Genomic DNA, 7,811 nt, shown 5'->3' with positions numbered 1-7,811 from the left:
CTTTTCAGAAAAAAAAAAAGAATTCATATGTGCACCATGTGCACTGCAGGATGAAGGAGAGGAAGAGGGAGAGAGGGAGAAAGAAAGAAAGAAAGAAAGAGAGAGGGAGAAAAGAGAGAGATAAAGGGAGGGAGAAAGGGAGAGAGATAAAGGGAGGGAGAAAGGGAGAGAGATAAAGGGAGGGAGAAAGGGAGAGAGAGGGGGAGAAAGGGAGGGAGAAAGAGAGAAAGAAAGAGAGAAAAGAGAAAGAGAGGATGAGAGAAAGAGAAAGAAATAAAGAAGGAAAGGAAAGAAAGAAAGAATAGCACGAAAAAAGGGCTCCAGCCCACAACAAGAATATTCACAAGGTCTTCTCCTTGGAGCTCTTTTACAAAAAATATCTTCAGATTCTTACGTGAACACTTTGAGAAATTCCTTGTAAAAGCTTGAGGAAAGGAAGATAAATATGTGGATGATATACTCTTAATCTCAAGAGAGTGGTAGAAACACCTCAAACAAAAGTGTTTCCTTAAAGCAAAACACTCAAAGAGGTGAACAAAGGCAAAGAAGAAGAATGACACCCTAACTCTCGAGTTCCCACTGCAACAGCTGAAATTCCATGAATCATTCCCTCAGTCACCATAGAGCAGACAATACAGACTCTCTGAATGCAAAAATTCAGCATATACACAATGCAAGCAAAGGGCAAAACCCTAAACGAAGCACAGAAGCAGACTAAGAGGTAAAACAGAACTTGGCTTTGTGATTGCATCTCAGTCTCCTAAACTTCAAATTCAGGAGAAAATAACAATGAACAAAAAACAATTAATAACAATTAATTAAAAAAAAAGTATATGAGGAAGCAGGCAGCAAAAGCCAAGCCAAGCTGGAAATCCCACATCTGATGCAACATTCTTGAGTGTTGCAATGCTGCTCAAGACCCTAATGTGTAGATATTCACTAATGGAAAAATTTGTGGATTGCTTAGATCCAAAGAAGGGAAATGACTGACTTCCTCTCTCCTTCCTCCAAACTATGCAGGGCATTGGAATGCAGCATCCTGCTTCTTGACTGAAATTCCCAGAAACTGTCCTGTATATGAATAAAAAAACCTGATTATTTCCCCAAGAGGACTAGGCATGAAGTTCTCTGTGTCGCAGCATCACTTCATATGAGGGTTAGGCTTGATTATTTTTCTTTAGCTTTACAGCCCAGCCAGGTGAAACACAAACCCATAAGGAAAAAAAGCAAAAGTGAAAACAAAAGCAAAAGCAAATCAGCCAACAAAAAGTGCCACAAAATCCACCCAAGAAAACAAAACATAAAAAAAAAAGAAAACCAACCCAAAAAGAAAACAACAACAACAGAAACCTAAAGCCTCCTTTCCCTTACCTCACATTTGATCTCTGAGTTTGATTATCATCCCTCTGGAGAACTGTGGTTAGGAGGAAGGTTCCAGTAGACACAACTGAATGGAAAAAAGCATCTGCAGGGCAGTTCTTCAGATGACTGTGAGCTGCTACTGCTCACAAGGATGCTGTAACATCAAGGACTCAAAAAGGGAGAAAAAGGAATCGTGATCTGCTGAAAGGCCACCAAAGAAGATGCAGGGTATGTGGAGCTTTGTAGGGGTTTGATGAGCATTGGGAAAGGAGAAAACTTTAATTATGGATTTTCCTACATTGTAGGGATAGCAAGGTGGGCTTTCCACTGAGGGATTGCTGCTCCCCAGGTTGAGCTTAGACTGCCAGAAGTCAGAAAATTAGTGTTATTAAGTTTATTCAAAAGGGGAGAATAAACAGGGCTGATGGTTAAAGACACTTTTCCATGTGGACGGTGCACTGAGAGGATCTATCAAATGGGTGGAAGAGCAAATTAAAAAGCAGATTATCTCCCTCGTGAGAAGGGACAATCAAAATTCCTTGGAATTGGGAAATGTGTGTTGCAGTAAATAATTTAGGGCTTTTAATGACCACTGTCTCTGGTCTGCTATAAAATTAGCTCAAATGAGATAATGGCTGCTTACCTTAACCTAGAAACCATAGATCTTTAATTAGGTTTATTTTCCTAAACAGATGCATTAGTGTAGGAAATACTGTTTTCTTTCCTGTTAAAACCAACAAACTGTAAATTTTTCACTTCAGTTCTGAGCATATGCACAAGTCTTATAAGAAGCAAATTTCAACAACTTATTACCAAAAAGTTGCTGTGACTTAATAGGAGCAAATAAAGGAGAACTATCAGAGCTTTCTTTTCAGGGCCACAAATCCTCTCCTCTAAATCCTCAATTACATTGGTTTCCTTATCCACAAAGTATCTCATTCACATCCACATTTGGAAGACTTGACTGAGTGCCCGCCTTACACAACACTTAACAGACCTTATTGGGTGACTAAAGAATTACATCATGCATATTATACAGTGTCATTACAGGCAATGCTGTAAAATATTAACTTGTCAAATGCCTACAAAACATAGCTTCATGGGTGTCTTTCAAGGACACTTAATCCTACAACTTCCTCATTATCTACTTTACAAACCTTTCCAATACAACTCATTAATTCATTACAAGGTTAACTGCTCTTGTTACTTCATTAACTGAAACAACATGATTTTTCTTGTACTTTAATAGAAGATTCAATTTAATAATTTAATACAATTTATTTAATTCATAATCCCAGACAAAAATATTCCTGTATCTGTTACAAAATCTAAAACATTTTCAGTAAGGTTGATCAAAATTATTTTCTGTTTGTACGGTCTTTATTGTAAAAAGCTTTACTATAAGTAACAAATATTTTAATACAGTCAATGTAGGAATAATATGTGACCTACAACAGCCTGTGGAGGAAAATATTAGAGGAGAAAGGGGATTAGAGAGATCTAGTTCTGCTGCATGGGGTCTTGTTGCTAAATTCATCAGATGTTTTAGAGAGAGCCTACCCTTATTTCCCTGCAAGAAAATATTAAGGCAAGCCTTTCTCCTTTGTCTTTGTAATATGAGATACTCTGCCGATAGTGTTCACTTTACAGACAATATAAACCTGGGGATATCTGAAATCAGTGAAGTTTCACGGGCAGTAAACAGAAATAATATCATATGAAGTTCTTGGTTTTCTGCCCAGAGTTCTTCAGGTATGTGGCAACCCCAGGAATCAACATCAGCAATAAAATGTCATGATGTAAAACTCATGGGAATATATCCTCTACTGCTGTAAGCTGGCAGAGCTCCATTTAAACCACTACAACAAGAGAATATTTGACCCAAGGAATAGCAGTAAGATATAATAACTCTCTCCAAGGATTCCTAGAAATAATGTTTCTATTAAAAGAATTCACAAAATAAAAAGCAAAGTTTCATTTCAACCTCAGAAAAAAAGTCTGAAAAACAAAAACCCTCTTGAAATTAATGCTGCAGAGAGCATACTTAATGTCTGCAACCAAGGTGGACTTGATCTATACAGTTATGACCTGAGAGGGGGAAATTTAAAACTGAAGTAAGGAGAATGGCAATCATAGTGCATTTCTGGGGGTTATTAGTACATTCCCCTGACAGCTTCCACCACCACTCTGTCTTTGGGGAGCTGGGAGCTGCTTAAATGCTCTTCCCACTCCTGTTCAAAGAATTGTTTTTAAAAGTACTCTTTAAGCTGGCAATTTATACGGTAAAGAGGGATTCAAGGCCAAAAATGCATCCACAGAGTAAGAACTTGAAGCAATAATGTTGTCTGACCCCTTGGTTGCCACCATTAGGTGCTGTTGTTTAATGCACAGTGAGTGCTTTATTTTGGGCTGGGTTGGCATTCAGCAAAGAACATTTGCAAAGGTTATTAACCCCATGTTCTACACTTCCACTGCAGCAAATATTTTTGCTAGATATTATATAATGGTAATGACACACTGTGGATGTAAATTTTTTCTTGGGAGCTGACCTCTTACTCTATTAAACAAGTGGTAGGAGGTTATTTGAGTGTGCTGTTTCAAGATCATCTTCCTCTTCTAATTCTCTGGGAAACATTGTTTCCCCTCCTACAGTGAAGGATATTAGGGAGCAGATAATTTAGATTCAAGGTCATCATCCTTCAAAGCAAGTAGCCTGAGCTGTTGCAAGTAATCCTATGACATGCAAGGGAATTGCCTAATATAAGTAAGATTGCAAAATCAGGTCATGACTGGAGTGGTGACGTTGGGAAACATGAGGTATTTCCTTCCCTTAAATGACCTTGTGGGATGTTACACACCCAACCTTAATGAAGAATGCAACTGGGGAACTAGTATCAGTTTTCAAAACTAAGCTCCCACTTAATGGTACAGACTGTGGAAAATACCACTACTTGCAGGCAGGATTAATTACACTAAATAAAGGAACTGTCTAGTTACTTTTCATGCTAAACAACATGACATACTCACCTGTGAATTTTCCCAGCCCGGGATAACCACAGTGGTTAAAGCAACTCTTTGTTGCATTGCATGAGAATGTAGAAATGAGTCATGGAGAAAATCTACTGAGAATCTCAACTGAAAAAAAATCCGAACAAAAATCAGATTATATTCCCTGACTGGTGATATATTACATGCGGCAGAAACTTTATTAGAACCTGGTATAACCTGAGGGCTGTAATCTCAGCTCAGGTGAATGGCCTGAGCTATATATGTTGCACGAATATGCATCAATCCTTTAAGGTCTACAGTATTCAGATTAATTGAAGCAAAACAATGTTTGTAAGACAGTTCATCAGGTGCTGATCATACTGTTCCAAACTGCAGAACTCTGTGTGAGAGCTGTACTCTTTGTGCATATACAATAAATCCAGGGCCAGTCTGTATTCCTAATTTCTCAAATTGTATCCTTTAAAGGTAATTTGTTAATCTATCTCTGAAACCTGCTGGATTACATTTGTCTCTCTTCATGCCCCGTTGCAATGCTCCATGTTTGGTCATATCTGGTGGGATTTTGGCAGCAACTGTTTCTAGCAAGCCCAGCTCTGTTCTGTCCCACAGAGCCCAGGTACAGGTCCCCACAGCTAATACTGAACCAGGAGCAGCATAAACTTTTATCCTGAGATACCTAGCTTTGTTCCTACAATTCATATGCTTCTTGGTTGTACAATAATGTGCAAAATGCTAACTCTGAGATCTATCACATGGCACAACAAATAGACACAGACGGAATGTGGAGGCAGTGTTTGATGGCAGGCTTCCCAGCTCACGTCCGCCTCTCTCCCAAGCTAGAGGGAGGCTCATCCTTTGCTACCAGAATCACATTACTTATGTCTTCCTCACAGAAGTGAAGTTGGATTATTAATAAATCCACAGCGTCTCTCAACTGGCAGAGAACTTGTAGCCTAATTGCAATGCCTCCTTACATATGGTCTGAAATGCTGAGGTGGTGAAAGGCTTACGCCTCTTTGTGTATATTTTGCAGTGCCAGGGAATTACGCTTTGCAACCCAATTGCAGCTCAGCTGTGCACAGGCTGCCTGCGTGCAGCCTGGAGCAATGCAGCAGGGCTTGAAAGCAGCCTTGGATCACACGGTGACTACTACACACCTCCTGCATCATTGGCCCCAGGCTTGCATAGAGAACAGGCCCTCGCTTTGGTGAGATCAGGGCTTCTCCCTTTGCTATTTAGAATCCAGTCCAGTAATTCCTCCAACGTACAATTCCCATGGCTCTCCATGACTTGTCCTTGCATTTATTGGCTCCAAGCCCTCTGTATTCAAAACTTCTGTCCTATTAAGACCAAGACTTGCTGCTTTCTTGCTGAAGTCCTGATTTTGCAACCTCTTTACATGTGGCATTCCCACTGAATTTGATATGGATAAATCTGCACTGTCTAGTAATTTCTCAGGCTCTGCATGAAACACAACTAAATATAGAAAACACAGATCCATAGAGGAAATGGTCTTTTTTTTTTTTTTTTTTTTGTAAAAAAGAGTAAACACCTATCCACACCATCAGCACTGAGTCAGAAATTTCCTCACAGGTGTAAAAACCATGTGCCATAGTAATTGTTTAATTATGTTAAAATCCTTGTATCAGGAGTGTTAGTGTAATATATACTTTTTTTACTGAGACAACTGAGACAGAAAACCTGATTTTTCATTGAGAGGGCAAAAAAAGGAGAATGGCATTTCATTAAATTCATAGTGACTTAAATCAATAATATCTCTTTGACTACAGAGGTTTTTTGAATGAGAGTTTTCACACTGTATTTTAGTTATATCCATTAGAGAAGTGAAAGAGAATTTTAGATCTGATTTTTTAATATCACATCCTATTGTTTCAAGACTACAGCTCCAAATTTGACGTGTTTTGAAAGAATAGCATGAAATTATCTTGAAATGAAATATGAGTGTAATTACAAAGTGCTAAGCACTCTCCTAATGCACTTGTTGAATATACTATGCCAGCATAAAATATGTTACAATTGATAAAATTTAGAACATGCTTCAGTAATTTCACGTAACTCTTAAGAGCAGAATAGAATAAAAGATCTTCTGTGCACCTTTCTTGTTGCAGTTATAAATGTTTCATTGTTACTTTGGGAGACTAGATTGATCTAGAGTATTTTAATTCTCTTTGCATCAGCAGTACTAGAATGGATAGGGAATTTAGTGAAGTTAAAAATAAATAGTAATATTCTCAGTGTAAATCAGCACTGAGATCAATACAGTTATGTCACTTTACATTGGATTAAAATCTAAGGACATGGGTGTTAAATCACAGCACCTCCTTTTGGCACCCTTTTGTTTTGCTCATTAATTTGAGAACAGAAGCAATGTAATGATTTCACTATAATACCCCATAAAGAAAAAAATTAATCTAAAATTTTCTTTGTTGATACACGAGGGCAGTAGAACAGCAAATGGCACAGCAGTTGAGCTGGAGGTGAAATGCCAGAGTGTTCTGGTCAGAAGCTGTTAATGAAGAGCAGCACTGCCAGGGCCCTTCTGCAAGGCACCCTCAGGAACACCAGCTGGAAGGGGAAGCTCCTGATGCTCCTCTCTAGCATACGATCTCTGGTGTGTCCATAGCACACAGAATTTTCAAACCATAAGTTTGAAATTAAGTTTAATGAGCCACCTTGTCCTAATTGAGGACATCCTTTCCTCACACTTCACAGCTGGTGGTGCCACGTTCTCAAACCAGTATCCGAAAATGAGTGCGTGGAAAAGCATGAGCAAAACGTACATTTGTAAAATGAAACCTGAGGGAAGCAACATCTAGATTGGATTAGCAATTATTTAATTTGGTTTCTCCAATGTTCTCAAGCAAAATTTATTTACAAACAATACATTTAACAATGTAATAAATCAAAATATATAAGGATTCTTTACCATGACTATCAGAAGTCTTCATAACATGTAGTTTTGTCTTTGATCACATCCAGAAAAATGTTGTACTGATCATCCATTGTTCAGACAGATAAGAAAAAGACATCATTGGAAGTTAGAGTCCATCTGTAGACTTTGTAATTCTTTATAAATGCAAGTGGCATCAAATGTCACCAGCATCTTGCACATTAGGAAAACTGCAGAACTGTAGAAAAGTTCGTAGTGGACTGGACTTCTGGAAATCATCTAGTCCAGTCTTCTACTGAAGGAGATGCTAACTTCAAAATCAGACCAGATTGCTCAGTTCATTTTGCAGCTGAGTTTTGAAAGTCTCTATAGGTGGCGATTCACTGACTTGTTGGAAGCCAGTACCAGTGCTTAATCATTCACTCTTTTTTTCCCCTTCATATTAATGAGAAATTGCATTCTTCTTCTAAAGTCAGAGTCTCTCAGAAGTAGAATCTAAAGCCAAAGATCTTTGCTTCAACCTTTGACG

Source organism: Chiroxiphia lanceolata, chromosome 1 (genome assembly GCF_009829145.1).
Source record: "Chiroxiphia lanceolata isolate bChiLan1 chromosome 1, bChiLan1.pri, whole genome shotgun sequence".
Classification (NCBI taxonomy): Eukaryota; Metazoa; Chordata; class Aves; order Passeriformes; family Pipridae; genus Chiroxiphia; species Chiroxiphia lanceolata.
Note: the sequence above shows the minus strand (reverse complement) of the source record.